The sequence below is a fragment of the Colius striatus genome, chromosome 1 (genome assembly GCF_028858725.1).
Source record: "Colius striatus isolate bColStr4 chromosome 1, bColStr4.1.hap1, whole genome shotgun sequence".
NCBI classification, from domain to species: Eukaryota; Metazoa; Chordata; class Aves; order Coliiformes; family Coliidae; genus Colius; species Colius striatus.
In genome coordinates this window covers 101,991,752-102,011,120 of record NC_084759.1, presented here as the reverse complement: position 1 = coordinate 102,011,120, position 19,369 = coordinate 101,991,752, and positions in this window count along the sequence as shown.

The following is a 19,369-nucleotide window of genomic DNA, read 5'->3' as shown; positions in this document are numbered from 1 at the left end:
CTGAAGTAAATAGGAAATTTAGCCTTTACAGTATGCAGAATAATTGTCTTTTCTCCCATTCTTTGTAAGTCTGAGCTCTTAAAATAACAATCTTCTACTTCATGTATACATCCAGGGTGCATTTTTACTAGGTCAGCCAGTTTTATTTTTTTATTCTCTATCCTGTTAGACTGTTTTTATACATTTTCTCTCAAATATTCCTTAGAAGATCCTGCAATCAATATGAAATTGCTTTCTAATAACTGAAACAATATATATACAAAGATGGTATAATCTGAGCACAATACATCGTTCTAGACAGCAGCGATGAAAAAACCCAAACTATTGTTTACTGCAGAATAATAAAAGTGACTAGTGCCTGCGGTATCCAGCTTGTATTTACTCAAATAGTGCTGAGAACACTTTAGCTAAAGGAAAATTTGAAAGCCAAAGAGTAGAGTAAGAATGAATAAAAGTCTTGGGAGGGGAATAGAAAAGGCTGACAAAAGCTAGGGAAGAGAAGCTGACAGGTGAAGATCCGAAAAGGGAAGAGAGGCACAAGGGGGTGACTAACAAGGAAGAAAAAAAAAAGAGTGAATGAGGAAGAAATCAGAGGTTTTTCTACATATGTGTTTGACGTATTATGTTTAGTTTTGATACAACTGTCTGCATGTACACAGCAGCAGACTTGCATTATGCAGATTTAAGAACAGTGCAGTGAATGCTTACAAATATCCATCAATATAACTTTTGCTATGAAACATTGAAATGCTGAATTCTTCCATAAAAAACATGAGGTGGGGCAGAGCTTGACAGAGTAATTGGAAGGAAATAATATGGAGTCTATATTTTTTGTGATTTTTATTTCAAGATGCCAAATCCTTCTCCTAGTATACAGTTCTCCTGTTCATACAGCTTTCTCACTTCATTTGCCAAGCCCTAAGCTTTTACCACTGTTTCATTGCCTTCTCAGAGGTCTCTTTTTTATTTGCTTCTAATAGCCAGTTTCAATTGTGGTTTACCCAGGCAATAACCTCAACAGGCTTATTAGCTCTTGTTCTGGCCAATTCTCTGCCAAGATTTGCTTTGGATGTTGGGAACTGTGCTGGTTTTGTCTTGGGTGGAATTAATTTTCTTAATACTAGCTAGTATGGAATAGTTTGGGGTTTGTGCTGAAAACAGTGTTGATAATTCAGGGATGTTTTGATTAATGCTGAGCAGTGCTGGCGGAGTCAAGGCCTTTTCTGCCTCTCACATGACCCCACCAAGTGAGCAGGCTAGGGATGCACAAGAAGTTGGGAAAGGACACAGCTCTAATAGCCAGCCCCAACTGACCAAAGTGATATTCCATACCATCAGGGGTCTGGAACATCTTTCCTATGAGGAAAAGCTGTAGGAGCCTGAGGTTATTTAGCTTGGAGAAAAAGAGACTAAGAGTGGATGTCATTAATGCTTACAAGTGTTTAAAAAGTGTATGTCATAGAGAATGAGGTGGCACGTTTTTCTGTTGTCTCAAGTGACAAGACAATGGGGTAATGGGCACAAGCTGGAACACAAAAAGTTCCATTTAAACATATGGAAAAACTTATTTCCTGTAATGTTGAGGGAGCTCTGGCACAGGCTGCTCAGGGAGGGCATGGAGTCTCCTTCTCTGGAGGTTTTCAAAACTCTCCTGGATGCATTTTTGTGTGATCTGATCTAGGTGGACCTGCTTGAGCAAGGGAGGTGGACTAGATGATCTCTAAAGGTCCTTTCCAGCCCCTACCATTTTACAATTCCAGATGATCTCGTGCTCAGCATATAAAGGTGGGGAAAGAAGAGAAAAGAAAAGGACATTTGGTGGAAGTGCATTTGTCTTCCCAAACAACCATTACAGGCGATGGAGCCCTACTTTCCTGAAGATAACTGGACATCCACCTATCCATAGGAAGTGATGAATGAATTCCTTGGTTTGCTCTGCTTATGTGCAGCTTTTGCTTTACCTATCAAGTGACAAAAAGAAGTGACAAGAATTTTATCACTTTTGTCCTTCTTATTCTCTCTCTCATCCCACCAGAGGGGAGTAGCAAGTGGCTTTGTGGACTTCAGTTGCCAACTGGGGTTGAATGATAGCAGGAACCAACAGACAGATATGTGGATCAGAGCTTGCAAGATAGGAAGTTTTGAATTTTCTCCTGTGTAGGTGTGTCTTCAAGGAAAATGTGCAGTTGTGAAGGTGAAGAAAATTGTGAATATATTAGAGAGTTTGTTGCAAATAGTAGACTGGAACTGCTGCCAAACTTTGCATTACTGGTAATACCAATTACAATTAACTGACTGTGCATAGCTTGGATGGACCTGCTCTGAGAAAAGTGGAAATCTGTTTGGATGACCAGGCCCAGAGACTGGTAGTGAATGGATTTAAATCCAATTGGTGGCCAGTCACCAGTGGTGTTCCTCAGTACTCAGTGCTGAGGCCTGTTCTATATAACATTTTTGATGTTAAAGATGGTCTCGATGAGGCGATCAAGTGCAGTCTCTGTAAGCTTGCCACTGACCCCACATTGGGTAGGTGCATAGACCCGTTTCAGGGCAGGATGGCTCTTCAGAGGGACCTGGACACGCTGGAGCAATGGGCTGAGGCTAGTTGTATGAGATTCAACAAAGCCAAGTGCCAGGTCCTGCAACTGAGACACAACAACCCCATGCAAGGTTACAGGCTTGAGGCAGAGTAGCTGGAAAGCTGTCCACAGAAAAGGACCTGAGGATGTTGATCGACAGCCTAATGAACACGAGCCAGCAGTATGCCCAGGTGGCCAGGAAGACCAATGGCATCATGGCTTGCATCAGAAATAGTGTGACCAGAAGGACTGAGGAGGTGATTGTCCCCCTGTTCTCAGAACTTTGAGTGCTATGTTCAATTCTGGGCCCCTCACTACAAGAAGGACATTAAGGTGCTGGAACTTGTCTGGAGATGGGCAATGAAGCTGGTGAAGAGTTTGAAGAACAAGTTTTATGAGGATCAACTGAGAGAGCCGGGGCTATTTAGCCTGGAGAAGAGGAGACTGAGAGGAGACATGATCACTCTCTACAAATACCCTAAAGGAAGTTGTAGTGAGGGTGGGGGTTGATCTCTCCAGTAATGAATGATAGGACATGGCGAAATGGGTTCAAGTTGTGCCTGAGGGGTTAGTTTGGACAACAGGAAGAACTTTTTTTACTGACAAGGTTATTAAGCATTGGAATAGGCTTCCCAGGGAGGTGTTGGAGTCACCATCCCTAGAGATATTTAAAAGACGCATATATGGCACTGAGGGATATGGTTTATTTTAGTGAAGGGCTTGACTGTGTTAGGTTAGTGGTTGGACTCAAAGATCTTAAAGATCTTTTTGAACCAAAATGATTCTATGATTCTACAATTATTTAAGCAAGTAGTTACTTATAACAGTTAACTAATTTTGTAAGTTTTGACCTAATTGTGGCCTTTTGTAAGATAACAAGGAAGGCTTATACTAGTGCAAAAGTCCTGAAAATTAATTTTGTGCATGATCTCCTATAGAAAATATGATCTTTTGAACACCAGGTTTAGAACCCAACAGCATTCTAGAAGGTACATTTTAATAGGTACTCTGCTCAGTATTATAGTTTTTATTCATTGTTGTATGACATATACGTACTAACAAATAAGTGCTGTAGCTAGAGTTAAAATGCATAGACTTCCAAAAGACACACCTGTTGAAGTGAATTGTGCAGAACTACATAATAGCATGTTTTGGTGTCCATTTGTGTCATCATCTTTGTGAACAATGTTCAGCCAAGATCCAACTAGGTGTTTTTATTAGGTGGCATGTCTTGCTATTTGTATTGCAGGCAGTGTTTTTTGCTATTTATATTGGGGATTGTTGATATTTTTTTATTGGTTCTGGAAAGTGTTGATCCCAGTGTAAATCTTGTTTGTGCAGGGCTGGGAGAAACAACTAGGTGATTCATGTAATACAGAAGCTCTTGATCAGTTGCTAAGGGACTGACTGTGGGGAGAAAAAAACATAGTTTGACCCTACTGGAAAGTTTGACCTTTTATTTATTATTGTCTTTTTTTTGTGGCCATTTAAACCCTCGGGTAAAGGTAAAGGAGAGAGCATCTGTTACCGGAAAGTTACCCCTAGAAAAGCAGTAGGACTGGGGTTCAAAGACGGAAGAAATTGACCTCCATTTGTATGTGTAAATGTTGGGGGTCTGGGGGGAAGTAACTTGGGGTTTTTTTCATTAGAAGATTCACATTCTGTAAAATGCTAGCTTTATGAAGGGACAATTGCAGGTAATTTTATCTTCAGAGCTTCTCAATTTTTTTTAGGTTGAGTCTGTGTTGTGAATAATAGGAACAGGTAAAATTTCTTTGTTTGCTTACTAGTGTTGTTTCTTGGGCTTACCTAAATACTCCTAGGCTAACTTTACCTGCTTTTAACTGAATAAAAACTGCTTCTACACCCAAGATGTCAGGGTTCATCAGAATTTAGCCCTCTTTCTGGCTCTGTGCTTAATACTTTAGGAGAAGAGGAAATTATTTCTTTATTTCTCACAAAAGATTTGTACTTCATAGAATCATAGAATCGTAGAATGGTAGGGATTGGAAGAGACCTTTAGAGATCATCTAGTCCAACTCCCCTGCAGAAGCAGGTCCACCTAGATCAGGTTGCATAGGAACATGTCCAGGTGGGTCTTGAAGACCTCCAAGGAAGGAGACTCCATAACCCCTCTGGGCAGCCTGTTGCACTGCTTTGTTACCCTCATAGTGAAATAGTTTTTTCTTATATTTAAGTGGAACTTTTTGTGTTCCAGCTTCATCCCATTACCTCTTGTCCTGTTGCTAGGTACTATAGAAAAAAGAGATGTCCCAACCTCCTGACACCCACTCTTTAGATGTTTATAATGTTAATAAGATCACCCCTCAACCTCCTCTTCTCCAGACTAAACAGTCCAAGTTCCCGCAGCTTTTCCTCATATGAAAGATGCTCCAGTCCTCTGATCATCTTGGTGGCCCTGCGCTGGACTCTCTCCAGAAGTTCCCTGTCCCTCTTGCACTGAAGAGCCCAGAACTGGACACAGGACTCCAGATGAGGCCTCACCAGGGCAGAGTAGAGAGGGAGAAGGACCTCCCTTGACCTGCTGGCCACACTCTTCTTGTTGCATCCCAGGATGCCATTGGCCTTCTTGGCCACAAGGGCACATTGCTGGCTCATGTTTAGCTTAATATCAATTAGGACTCCCAGGTCTCTCTCTGCAGAGCTGCTCTGCAGCAGTTCAACCCCCAGCCTGTACTGGTTCATGGGGTTGTTCCTTCCCAGGTGCAGGACTCTGCACTTGTCCTTGTTGAACCTCATGAGGATCCTCTCTGCTCAACTCTCAAGCCGGTTGAGATCCCACTGAATGGCAGCACAGCCTTCTGGGGAATCAGCCAGTCCTTCCAGTTTGCTGTCATCAACGAACTTGCTGAGGGTACACTCTGTCCCCTCATCCAGGTCCTTGGTGAAGATGTTGAACCAAAATGGCTCCAGAACCCATCCCTGTGGAACTCCACTGGCCACAGGCCTCCAACTTGATTCTGTGCCATTGATCACCACCCTCTGGGCTGTCATTCAGCCAGCTCTCGATCCACCTCACTGTCCACTCATCCAAGTCACACTACTTGAGCTTTATGATGAGGATGTTATGGGAGACAGTGTCAAAAGCCTTGCTGAAGTCAAGGTAGATGACATCTGCTGCTCTCTTCTCATCTAGCCAGCTGGTTATGCACTCGTAGAAGGCTATCAGGTTGGTCAAACAGGATTTCCCCTTGGTGAAGCCATGTTGACTCCCCCTGATAACTATCTTATCCTTCATATGTTCAGTGATAATATTCAGGATGAGTTGTTCCGTCACTTTTCCAGGGACGGAGGTGAGGTTGACTGGCCTGTAGTTTCCTGGGTCACCCTTCTTGCCCTTTTTGAAGACTGGATTGACATTGGCCTTTCTCCAGTCCTCAGGCACTTGGCCTGTCCTCCATGATTGTTCAAAAATGATGGAGAGAGGCTTAGCAATCACATCAGCCAGCTCCCTCAGCACTCTAGGATGCATCCCATCAGGACCCATTGACGTATGAGCCTTAAGCTTGGCCAACAAGTCTTTAACCTCTTCCTCTTCCACCCAGGGCAAGTCCTCTGCTGTCCTGGCCATCCTGTTATCCTTGCTGGACTGGGCTTCCCGAGCATCGGCCTTGGTCGTAGAGACTGAAGCAAATGCGATATTCAGTAGTTTGGCCTTCTCTACATCCTCAGACACCAGGGCACCCTCAGCATTGAGCAGCGGGCTCATCTTCCCCCTCGCCATCCTTGTGCTGCTGATATACTTTAAAAATGCCTTATTACTGTCCTTAACATCCCTGGCTAAATTTAATTCTAGAAGGGCTCTAGCCTTCCTAGTTGCATCCCTGCATGCCCTGGCAATGTTCCTATACTCTTCTCAAGAAGCCAGCCCCTGTTTCCACCTCTCATAGATGGCTGCTTTCTACCTGAGTTGGCCCAGCAGATCCTTGATCATCCATGGAGACTTCAAACTACTCCAGATTTTTAGAGTTTGAAAAATCTTTAATGGGCAGAGTCTAAACAAAGCAATACATTCAAAGTGTAGTGTTATTGTCATTAAGTATGCAGACTGAGGTTTTTCAGAGCAACTTAGGCAATATAGATATTCAGCCCTTCTAAAATGTAATGGGAGCTGTAGTTGCAGGTCCAGCACAGTTTTGAAAGTGACTGCTGTAGTGACTTTATGGTACTATTTTGAAGCAATTTTGCAATCCTTTTGTTTCTTTTTTCTGCAGCTGATCACAGTCTTTTTCTTTACAAGTTGCAATTATCTTCAATTTTACCATAGCCTTTTAAAGTGAGTCAAATTTAAAATGAAAAAATATGTAATTTCTAAAATGCTGTGACTCTAATAACAGTAAAGGATGAGAGGTGGGAACAGAAAACAGGGTCATGACCTGGATTAATCATGCTTTTGATAGATTAAGTTTATTTTATCATTATGAGTGTCTCTGAAATGGAGACTAGAGAGCACTGCTTTTTTTGAATGGGTCATATTTTCTACAGCTTTCATTCTGGTCTACTTTTTTCCTGTCATCATCTCCTTGATCTCAAGAAAGACTACCTGACTCATTTATGTAAACCTGACGACAGAAGTTGGACAAACAGGAAGGTAAGGAAATCACTTTGCTCTTAATTCTAGGAGCAAGACAACTATAATCTATATTTCAAGCAACATTTGGCTTTAATTAACTGTTTTACAGAGGGAAAGGATGTTACCCAGAAAGCAGCATTCATGGGGAGGGAATCAGAAAAGTAGAGAAGATATATTCAGTCCTTTGAGATTTATTTGTGCAAAAGTTAGCTGAAATGCAAAACAGAAACTACATATTGCTGTATAATTTTTTAATGGTCATAGCATAGCCAACTCCCAGAGGATAAAATGCTTAAAGAAAATAAGCAACATAAGACATAAAATTAAAATAAAATAGTCTCAAGTGCTCTGTAAAACAATCTTGAAGACTATCCAGAAAGTACATCTGTTGTTGTATGATGGAAAAGTACATGATAAACCACCAAATAGCAGTGCCGCTGGCATGGAAAAATACGTTTTCAGATAGCTGAGATAAAGCTGTGAAACATAGTAATACCTTCCTCTCATGTCTGGAGGACTTAGTGCTTTAGAGGATAAAACAAAAACCAACCAAAATCTCTTTTAAGGTGTAAAAAGTCAATGCATAGGCACAATTTACTCAAGGTTGGGTATTAGACAAAGTCTCCTATGGTCTAGACTGGTGCTTTATTTAGTAGGTCATATCTCTCCATGACACAATGAAGCAAAGTTCTGTCATTTTTTTGTAAGAGTATTTTCTTATCTCCATCTTCTTCTATGGTTAGAGAGTCCCTGGAAAGAGTATGCATGAGTGATTTGCTACCTACCATCATGTAGCTATGCAAAATGATTAGGATTATAATTGGACTGAGTTGGTATTGTCTGTTTAGTATTTTTGGGGTATATAGAAACAGTCTAATATCTAGTTTATTTTTTTTTTAGCATGATGACAGTATGATTAGCCCAATGGGTGAGTGCTGGATGGAAAGTAAAGAGTTAGTATGGCTAAAGGTGTGTGTGGTACTCAGGGTGATCTCAGGCTGCTCAAGTAGCTAAACTCTTACAGAAGTTCAATTACTATAAGCACAGAGCTGAAAGTTCAAATCAGCATTTGAACACCTTTGGAGTTCCCGTTTTAAACCATTTATGCAAACTCTTCAGTCTTTTCTTGAAACGGGGAGTGGGATATGGATGAAGGTTGAGTATGTTAAGTAATTATCTGAAAAACTCCAAATAAGGAGTGTAGGAAGACCTAATTATTTTAGTAATGCATATGTATTTTGCTTCTTTCAAAGGATATAATGGACATATTTTTAACTGGAAATCATTGTCTCTCCATGTAGTTAAATTGCTGTAGAATTGCTGCTATGAGTAATGAAAGCTGAATGATCCGGTTCTTTGTCAGTCTGGTCATCTTGAATTTTTAGCACGTTGTAAGGAATTAGTGGCCTTTGGTATTTCTCAAGGGCAAGAATAATATCTCCACATTCAGTGAAGTTACTCATTCAGGAGATTATGTTCAAGGAATTTTAAATAGCAAGGAAAATAGCCATAGTCATATTCTGCTGTCTCATTGGAGACAAGATATATGAAACAGTTTCATTAAGATAATTAGTTAAGACTAAAATGCTTGAGTTGAATGTATGATCTATCCCAAATGTCTTAGGTCGGAAAAGGAGAAAAGTTTGCCTTTCCTCTAATTCTACGAGGTCTTTAGATATCATGACAGGCATTCTGTTTTGTAAATGTGAAGGTCACTTAACTTTGTTAGGATATTGCTGTTTCTTAGATGTAAGTGCTGACAGATAATAGTCACGCAATGTAAAAAGGAACAATATTTGGGCCATCTTTTCATGTTTTTTACAATGCTTGCACTTCACTCCCATTGTCTTATTTTCCCTATGTCTTTAGCAAATATCTCTCTGGAGGCTTCAATAACTGGAAGGAAAAACTGAAGAGCAGCTTATTAGCTAGTAAAGAAACAGCAATAGTAGAAACAAGGCAAAACTTCCAGTAGATGAGTCATTTATAGGTCAAATAATAATGAGGGGTTTTTTCTTTAATATTCCCAAATATCATCAAACAAGCAAACTCAGTTTTCATTGAGTTACTGCATCCTGCCATCCCTTGCATTTGTGATTTCCATAGTAAGCTCACAAAAAGTATTAGGTGTAAATATGGAAATTGTCATGATTTATTCTGAACTGTAATTACTCCCGGCTCTTAGGCAGGTGGTGCAGCATTTCCAGAAAAAGAGCTTTGGGAAGGGTGCAAGAAGATTGTTTGCAGCTATTTCTGATCTTTATAAACAATAAGAATGGGAGAATAAAAAGTAAATTGAAAAGGCAACTAGGATGTTATATTTGAATTTACACTTTACTGGCAATGAAGGCATTTAAATCCTACATACAAGTACAAAGGGTTTCAGTGTCAAATGAAAGGAAATTTCAGTAGAAATATCAGTGTCACCGTGTTTCCAATAAGCTAACATTTAAAATTAGGCTGTGGGAACTGGGACTATTTAGTCTAGAAAAGAGAAGACTGAGGGGGGATCTTATTAATATTTACAAATATCTAAATGATGGGTGTCAAGATGTTGGAGTCTCCCTTTTTTCTATTGTACCTAGCAACAGGACAAGGGGTAATGGGATGAAGTTGAAACACAAAAAGTTCCACTTAAATATAAGAAAAAACTATTTTACTGTGAGGGTGATGGAGCAGTGGAACAGGCTGCCCAGAGGGGTTGTGGAGTCTCCTTTCTTGGAGGTCTTCAAGACCTGCCTGGACATGTTCCTATGCAGCCTGATCTAGGTTGATCTACTTCTTCAGGGGAGTTGGACTAGATGATATCTAAAGGTCTCTTCCAACCCCTACCATTCTATGACTCTAAAATTGCTTTATTTTATACTGCATAGCAGAGCAATACAGGTTTGTAAGCAAGGGAGATCCTTACCTGGAACTAGAACTATAAAAAAATATGTTTAGGAGAAATAACTGCTTGTGAACATAGATCCATGTGGTTGGGGATTGCAATAAAAACTTAAGAGAAAATAGGAATGGATTAAACCAAAATTTTGGAGTTTGGTTGTTTTGTGTTTATTTGAACAGACATCTAGTGAAACTGAGGAGTCCTTGACAGTGAGTATCTACTCCTGGAAGAAAAACAAATTTGAATTTGAATTACAAGTAATAGAAAAATCATTAAAATTGAGATTAATTAAAAACTTTATTTTATATGTTTGAGACAAGTATTAGTTAGGGCTCTTAAAAGGATATAAGAATTTAGGGTATATATGAAAAAACAAACTTTCAGTGGTATAATAGGATTTTAAATCTGAAAAAAATGGAGAAAAGGGAAAATAACACTAAGACAGATAATATCTCAAAGGAATAAAAAGAATGATAAGGGGTCTGATAGAAATGTGGTTTACAATGTAATGGGTTTTTCAATAGGAAAGGGTTTATGTGACAGATGCAGCCATGGTTGTGCAGTGCAGTACAATACACCACCGTCTGCTACTGGAGGAAGCCTTTAAAGCCAGCTGTAAACTGACCTATGCTAATGTCTGCAAAATAAGATAATATTTGAGAATTAGATTTTTGGTTTTTTTTTAAATTTTCGTTCTTTCCAGATGTATGTAACTAGAAAAAAAAATCATAAAATGAGATTTTTAACTGTGTTTCTGGATAATAAAAAGTAAAAATGAGGGTAAATTTTTCAACTGTTTGAATAAATTCCATTTTTGTCTAGAGTTGAGTCACTACTATTGCTTTAAATTCTTTTTTTCTTTTAGTCATTTTCTTTAAAACCTCAAAAGTCTGTTTAAATTTTGAGTGCATATCAGGATGGATAGTAAGGTATGCTTGTTAGCTGCTTGTACTTGTCATTCTAGTACTTAGCTCTAGTGCCAAAGAGAGAGAGATCTTATTTACAGAAGGTACAAAGATTTCTCAGTCAATACTGTATTTCAATATTAAGACAGGATACTTAAATATAATTCTCAGCTACTCCAATTGTGATTTTGATGATTCAGTTTTAAGTTCTATGTATAATATTAAAGTGAATTTCTTTAGATCTATTTATGAACAAAATACTGATATTTAAGCAACCTGTAACTTCAGAAATCTAAGTCAACCAGAAATCTTGATCATTTTTTGTTTACGTTTTTCAGGTATATTATTTTTAGTTGACCAGAAATGTAGTAGAGGTTTAACTTTAACATGTGTTAGCTATAGCTGGGTAAGCACATCTGTATTATGTAGTGTCTTACATCTACACTCTAGTTTGTTTGATTAGTAATTTTACAAGCGTATTGTGCTGAAGTATTGTACCTGTAACAATTAAAATGTAAGACAGTTGTATCTATGAAGCACCAATTAATGCAGAACAAGCAGAAATGAAAATAATGTATTTTTATTGTCAGTCAGATGTAGATTATCAGGACAAAAGTAATAAAAATCCTATTTCAAGTTCCCTAAGGAAATCACCCAGATGACATTTTGCAGCCCTTCTCAATCTTCAGGTTTCTAGCTTTGTTCAATCTGGAGAACAATGAAAGAAAACAGTTGTAGAAATTTAAGAAAAGGACACTGTCTTCCAAACTGAAGAAAATGTAGTGGGCTTCCTTGAGCGGAATATAATATTTCCTTCTGTGAATATAAGCTGCAGCTGTAAAAACTGGATAAGCAGTAGAAGTTGTTTCTGGTTACGACAGAGGTGCCTTTTGGATTTGACCTTGATGTAAAATATATGAAGAAAATTTATTTTCCTTTTTCTGCATGTGTCTTTATGTAACCTTTTAGGTCTATGGTACTGGATATGCTGTATTTGCTTTTATGTTATGACATGAGATACAGGTGATTTCAAATTAACTGGTCATCGCTAGTGCCTTAATGCATGATATTCCTATGGGGTGTGATAGTTTTGAAACACAGCAGCCTGACATGTTGTTCCAAGACATCCAAAAGGTAACAAGTCACTTTTAATGTGGGAATTTCTAGAAGAAGGGAGAAGTTCCTTGAAGCAGGGATGTCCCACTTTGGGAGACAACTTTTCAGAATCAGTAATCTAGTCATAAGGGATGAATATAGACACATTCTCCAAAGTTATCTTTAGGTACTAGGACATATTTCAGAACACAGTGAGTGATAACTTTGGCCACCATGTCAGATTAAAAATAACCATATACTTCCCATATTCTAAAGACTTCAGATCATTAGAGATCCCTGGTATGGGATAACTGCACTTGCAATTCTTCTTTAAATTATGCTAGCTAAAAATATAGCAATCAAAATACTCTTTCCTTATGTACGGGCTCATGTGGCAAAACCAAAATAAAAACCCCCAAACCCAACAATGAAAAAACTACAAACTCCAAATAAGTCAATCAGAGCAAACCAAACAGCAAAAAAATATTTACTTCAGATCTAAAGTCTGGATGAGAGCTAAAAACCATCATAGCATCTTGTGTGCACGTGTAGCTCAGAAACAACATGACACCCAACTAACAGATCTATTAGACTTACAACATCTGTAGCTTTTAATGGGCCAAACATTAAACAGACACAAATTTACAGTCTTGTAATTTTTGGGGAGTATTGACAAATACAGAGGATGGGTTGGAAGCAGGAGGCTGGAGCAGCAGAGTTTCTTGTGTAGAAAGATTTTGGATATGTCACCTTCACTTTACACCAACATTAGCAGGTTCAGGTTTGATGAGCGGTGATTTAGGGCTACAAGATATGTGAGATCCCAAAGAAAACAGGAACACGATGTAAGGTCATGCTGATACGTTGGAGTACTTGGTATCACTTTATCTGCAACTGAAGCTAGTCACACGCCCTGGGCCACCCTTTCCACATGGAGCTGGCCTTCATGAGGTGTCTTCAGGTTCTTCTACTCAACCTGGGTACAGGAGACTTTTACTGCTGGCACTGTAGCAGTTCAGGACTTCCTCAACATGGGAAGGAACATAAACAGGCCCACAAATGTAAGCTACCTCTCTTGCCCTGCCTGCCAAACAGCAGAGAGAGACACAGGATTATTCACTGTTTTGAACACAATGATGGTGTTCATAAAATGGAAGCTATCCTCTCAATCTGTAGTGCTGGAAAGTACATACATTCAATAAACATCTATTATTGAGCTAGAAAACAGATTTCTGAGTCCATGAGCCAAATTTCTAGAGCATAGAAAGGTAAATGAGTTGGATATAGGTCTGCTCAGCATTCATAAGCATTAGCATGCTAATGCACACAGACCGAAGTGTGTTACCATGATGAGAACAAAGTTGTGATGTAAATAACATCACGTTAAATTACTTTTTTTTTTCTGTAGATGGTAAAGAACGTAGCTAGTTTTAAGCCTTTGCTCTGTCCACACAGCTGTGCAAAATGCCACACTTAGGTACAACAGAAGTCATGAAAGAAACCCTTACCTGTCTCCCCCAACCCCAGCCCCTGTATTGAGACTGCAACAGTTTATCTCTGAAAGCAGTATACAAGCATGCACTTAAAGAACATTTAGACTTAACTAAATGACCACTCATTTAAATACCCATCGGGTCATCTTGGGGACTGATTCTTTTTAAAGAGCAGATCCACTGAAGATGATAGTATGGGTTACATGATCACAAAAAACAGTGTAAACGTTATCAGGAGCAGCTCCATTAACTCTAATGAGGGAATGTAGTGTGATCTTATTTCAGTGCACTGTACAAAGGCTGTACAACTGTTATTTCAAGTGACAGATGTTTGTTTTCTGGCACTTAACTTGTACATAGAATTAATGTTAATGCATCCAAAACCTGATATTGTTAATACAGAGTATTAACATACCATGCTTTGTCCCCAGCTTCTGCTCAGAAAAGGATTCCAAAAAGAGAGAAAACAGCTCAGACTCAGTGGAATAATGATATATTCTGTCTTCTGTAGTGGACCTTTTCAGCCCAATGAGTCACAAAAATAGAGATTATTATTTACTTTTCATGTTAGTGGAAACCACTTTTAATGGATTGTGCATTTCTATCAAAGTATAACGTTTGCTCCTCCTGGAAGGAGGAAAATTTTGTAGACAGATTTTTGCCGGTCTTTAAACCTTTCACCAGCTAACTCCCCAGGTTTAATAGCTGGTAGACATTTGTAGGATAAAGTAAGAGAAATGAGTTCATCAAGGAACTGTATCATGCTTCTAACATGTGGCAACATGAGTGCCTCTTCACCATCTGTTATTTGTGTGAGGATTTTATTATGTAAATGATGGTACACATTGCACTCTAAACAAAGGAAAATTATTCCCCTTACAGTATGTTGCGACTGCCAGGATTCTGTGTCAGCCCTGAAGCAAATAATGAAAACAGAGAAGTGGTAGACAGAATATCTTGGTTTCTTCTCCTTGTCCTCTCAAAAGAGAACAAATATCTTTAGGAAGAATTTGGTTTTATGTATATTGTGCCTCAAAGACAGATAGCTAATGAAATAGTAAATATCAGATGGATGAAACTAGATCAAGGTGAGGTTTCAAGGCTTAAAATAGATTAAAGAAGCATTCCTGTAAAACTGTGCAGACTCCTAAAACTCTCTGGTCTCACTGAGAGCCAAAACCATGGAACTAGACCTCTAAATCATCTGCAACAGACAAAAAGTATTGTTGTGGGATAGGATTGGAAGTAAATATCCTGCCCCACATCCTGGTTTAAAATTTTCCATTAAATTATCAATTTAAATTGAAATGTAATTATCTTAACTGACATATATTTGGCTGCTGTGATGAAAAACAAAGAAAAAAAAAACCAAACCAAACGCCCTGTGCTACACTGGATCAAGTAAAAACCCATAGGAGTTCTAACACTGGCCCTTAATCAAAGTCTGCAAAGACATAGACTTTGAGCTAATCTATGCCAATTCATGTTGGACAGTATGGCATTGCCTAGAGCATCCTTCTGGTGGCATCTGAAGCACCTGGTGCCTCAGAAAAAGAAAGCATATCCAAAGCTATCCAAAATCTGTTTTCCCTACACTTGTCTACCAACCAACAGTGACTGCTCTGATACCAGCATAATATTTTATAGGAAAGAAAATGCATCACTGTTTTTGTTTTAGTAATTTAAAATGTGACACTCAAAGTATTATCTGCACGCACACTCTTCTCATTTTGTATTTCATATGATTTAATACAATACAATTATTTTTGCATTCATTTAATTAACTTAAATATTAATTTGATAAATGGAAAAGGTATGCATCAGGGATTGTTATTTGCAGTGAACTTAAACAGAAGTAACTGAAGTTAGTACTGAACTTGACCAAATTGATGATTTAAGGGTGTTTGGTTACTTTCTCCATTGTCTTTGTGTGATTTCTTACACTTATGTTTGTCAGCTTTTCCTAACTTAATTCTGATTAAGTGTTGAACTTTACAGATAGCCAACTGCTGGAATTGCTGTATTGATCAGTTGTTTTTATTAATGTATTAAATTCTGTGGTTGCAAGAGGAATGCATTTAGTGACAGCAGCTAATAGCTGGAGAATTCTGCCATAAAACTATTAAGCTTCCCAGCTTCAGCAGGTATTCTTTTTACCTTTTTTTTTCCTGTTTTTTTATTCATTTATATCTAGTTTTCTTAAGGATACTTCTGAAATGTTTTCATGGGAAAAGACAAATCTGTATTACTTTTTAACAGAAAGCAAGAGAACAGAATAACATTACCAGTTACATCTGCAAGCACAACAACTGACTGGCTCTTTTTTTCCTTTTTTTTTTTTTTTTTTGAGATCCATAAAATCAAAGTCTGTAATTTCTCTTAGTGTCTGTTGTCATGTTTTGTTTGCAGAATAAGAAATCAATGGCAACCAAATCCAAGTTTGCAAATGTGACATAAGCTTGCTTTCATCATTGCAGGTGTCAGAAATAGTTCAAAATAAATTAAATTGTTGATGAATATTACTGTGTCATAATCCTTCCCTCTCATATTGCATCTTTGTTTGAAGTTAACTTCTTACATAGATGGTCATCAAAGCAGCCTAATAGGTGTTTGTGACGTGAAATGGTACAGAAAGTTAGGAAGAAATACGAAATATATTCTTTTCCATCATACTTTTAAAATTGCTGCTTACTTCATACCAATTTATGATTCTATCTTATACTTATACAGTGGTATTTTTGAAAAGGTCATGGATAAAGCTTTTAATTTTGTGTCTAGTTTGCTGCCATTTGTTATTTTTTCAAAAATGACCTGTGCAGATGTAGACTCCTTACAGCATAACAATGAACTTAACTGTAGAGTTTTATACATCACATATCATAGAATCATAGAATGGTAGGGGTTAGAAGGGATCCTTAGAGACCATCTAGTCCAACACCCCTGCAGAAGCAGGTTCACCTAGATTAGGTCACATAGGAACACGTCCAGGCGGGTCTTGAAGACCTCCAAGAAAGGAGACTCCACAACCCCTCTGGGCAGCCTGTTCCACTGCTCCCTCACTCTCACAGTGAAATAGTTTTTACTTATATTTTAAGTGGAACTTTTTGTGTTCCAGCTTCATCCCATCACCTCTTGTCCTGTTGCTAACTACTATAGAAAAAAGGGATGTCCCAACCTCCTGACACCCACCATTTAGATATTTGTCAATGTTATTAAGATCTCTCCTCAGTCTCCTCTTCCCCAGACTAACCAGCTCCAGTTCCTGCAGCCTTTCCTCATATGAAAGATGTTCCAGTCCTCTGATCATCTTAGTGGCCTTGTGCTGGATTCTCTCCACCAGAAGTTCTCTGTCCCTCTTGAGCTGAGGAGCCCAGAACTGGACACAGTACTCCAGATGAGGCCTCATCAGGGGAGAGTACATTCATCATTTTCCTTTATTCTTATTCTAAGATGATATCCATTCAAACTGTAGGGTGGATATCCTTTTTCTTGAGATAGCATGTTGTATTTACCAATAACTAATTGTTTCAATGTAATACACTTCTTCTTCTACCAGTTTGTACACGTAAATTAATAGGGAGCAGTTATATACTAAATATTATGTAGGTTGAATTCCTCAAAACTTTCGAAGCCTGGAAATGAAGTCATTATTATATGACATTTTATCCAGCCATCTGTTTTCTGTTTTTCAGAGAACTTTAGCATAGGGAAAGATCTCTAACTTCATGAAACTCATTGATTTGAACAGAAGTTGAAAAACTTGGGAGAAAAATCAATCCCCTCTAGCCACGGTCACAGTAGTTGGACTTCAGCTCAAAGGGGATCATTCCCTGCAGCCATCCCTTAAGGTCAGCAGAGAGGACACAATCACCAGTCCACAGGGCAGCTCCAGCCTCTTGACACCGCTGGGGAGGTACAAGTAGGATAACAGCAGATGTCTTGCAAGCTTTGTAGGATACTAGGTTCAGCACCAGCTGTCAGAAAAACCTTCCAAGGCCTTTGGTCAAATAATAGTGTGGGTCTCAGGAGATGTTAAAAGTATAGTCTAGCCTTCTATCCTAGGATTATAGAATAGCTTCTCAGAAAAAAATGCTCTGGTCTTGATTTTTGGACTCCAGGGAAACTAGAAAATTAAATTGTGGCACATATTTAGTAACTGGTTATGCCATTTGTACATGCAAAACCCTGAAGAAAGAATCACAAGAAAAAAATGAAAACAGAAAACTCTAAACACAAGGCCTTTCAATGTGAATTTTTACTCCAGTATGCCAAATGAAGGTAAAAGAAAATAACAGGTACACAATTTGAATAATTTTTCTGTCTTTAGTTTCTGAAAATTCAAGCTGACAATCATGCTTCACCTGAATTATGATGCATGACTTCTGTGGATTTACGTGTACTTGATTTTGAAAACAAATAAAACTCCTACTTTGTTACTTGATGGTGCTGGTGGTGTTTTTTCTCTTATTTTCTGATATCTTCATTTTTGTGTTACTTCTCAAACACTCCTTTTCCTATATCACTAGTCACATTTTTCAATTCTATTATTAACATGTTTACTGTTTCCTTTCTATGTGCTTTTATTTTTCTTTCTATATTAGCATTGTGTGATCTCCAATTATTTGGCAAATCTCAGGGTAGATTAAATAGCTAGAGCACAGTGGATGGATCTGCCAATAGCTTTGAACATGTCTGTTTGTTTTTCAATATTTTGATTTCCCCACCCCAATTTCTAGTAAAGCAGATAGAGCTATCCTCCAGTCTGGGTAAAATGCCATACCAGGAGCTATATAGGTAGTAAATACTATTGGTAGCAGAAAAAGAGGAAAGCTTTCATCACCAGAACAAAATGGACCTAAAGGTTTTATAAACTAAAGGCAAATTATTCCCTGAGGTACATGGGGGGCTACTTCCATTGTAATCTATCTTGTAAATGTGAAGTCAGAATAGGACCTTGACTGTCTGTATTTGGACTTCGTCATGCCATTTGTTAGTGACCAGAATTGTATTGTTACTCTGATTTTCAATAAAGGGATGTTCACTGAGGCATCACATTGATATTTTTGAAGTATATTCCACATTCTCAAAGGAAGAAATTTATCAGCAAAGAATTGAAATGTCTAGCTGTTTCAGTATGCTATCGTGATTTCACATCACACTGCTTTACAAGTGCATTCATTTTTCACCTGCTGGATGCAATGGGAATGGGTTTGACAAATGAAAGCATGATAAAAAGGACATGATTTGGCCAAACCTTGTTCCTCCTAAGAAATAAAAAAGCCCAGGAAAACAAAGCTCAAAGGTTGTCGCTTGCTTTCATTACTCAGAGATCAGATGTGATCCCCAAACAATATTGCCAGTGACAACGTTGTCAGTAAAGATGAGGTATTTCAGTAAAGTTGAGCTTCTGCTCCTCATCTCATCTGTACCTGGGTTGACTGCTTCCTGAAGGAACTTAGTCATTAAGCATCTCTTGCCTTATTGTATTAAAACTGCTCTTTGTGGAAAATCTTGTCAGGCTTTCATCTCTAAATCCTATACTGGGATAATTCCTTTGGTGTTTCTGCAAAACATGACATTTAGCAGCAACCTTCTTGCATTCCATTGAGAATGTTCACAAAATCTGAGGAGAGCTGCTGTTCTAGTAGACAGATGTAGCTCATGACCATGAGAACTGAAAAGCTTCTTGCAGGACCAAGCAGACAAGCAGGCTGATTCCTTGGGCGTTGAATCTTGAATGTTAATTGCTAATATGGCGTAGAAAGGAGTGGCTGAAGGTGTGTAGTTACTCCATGACTATTCTTCTAGGACCTATG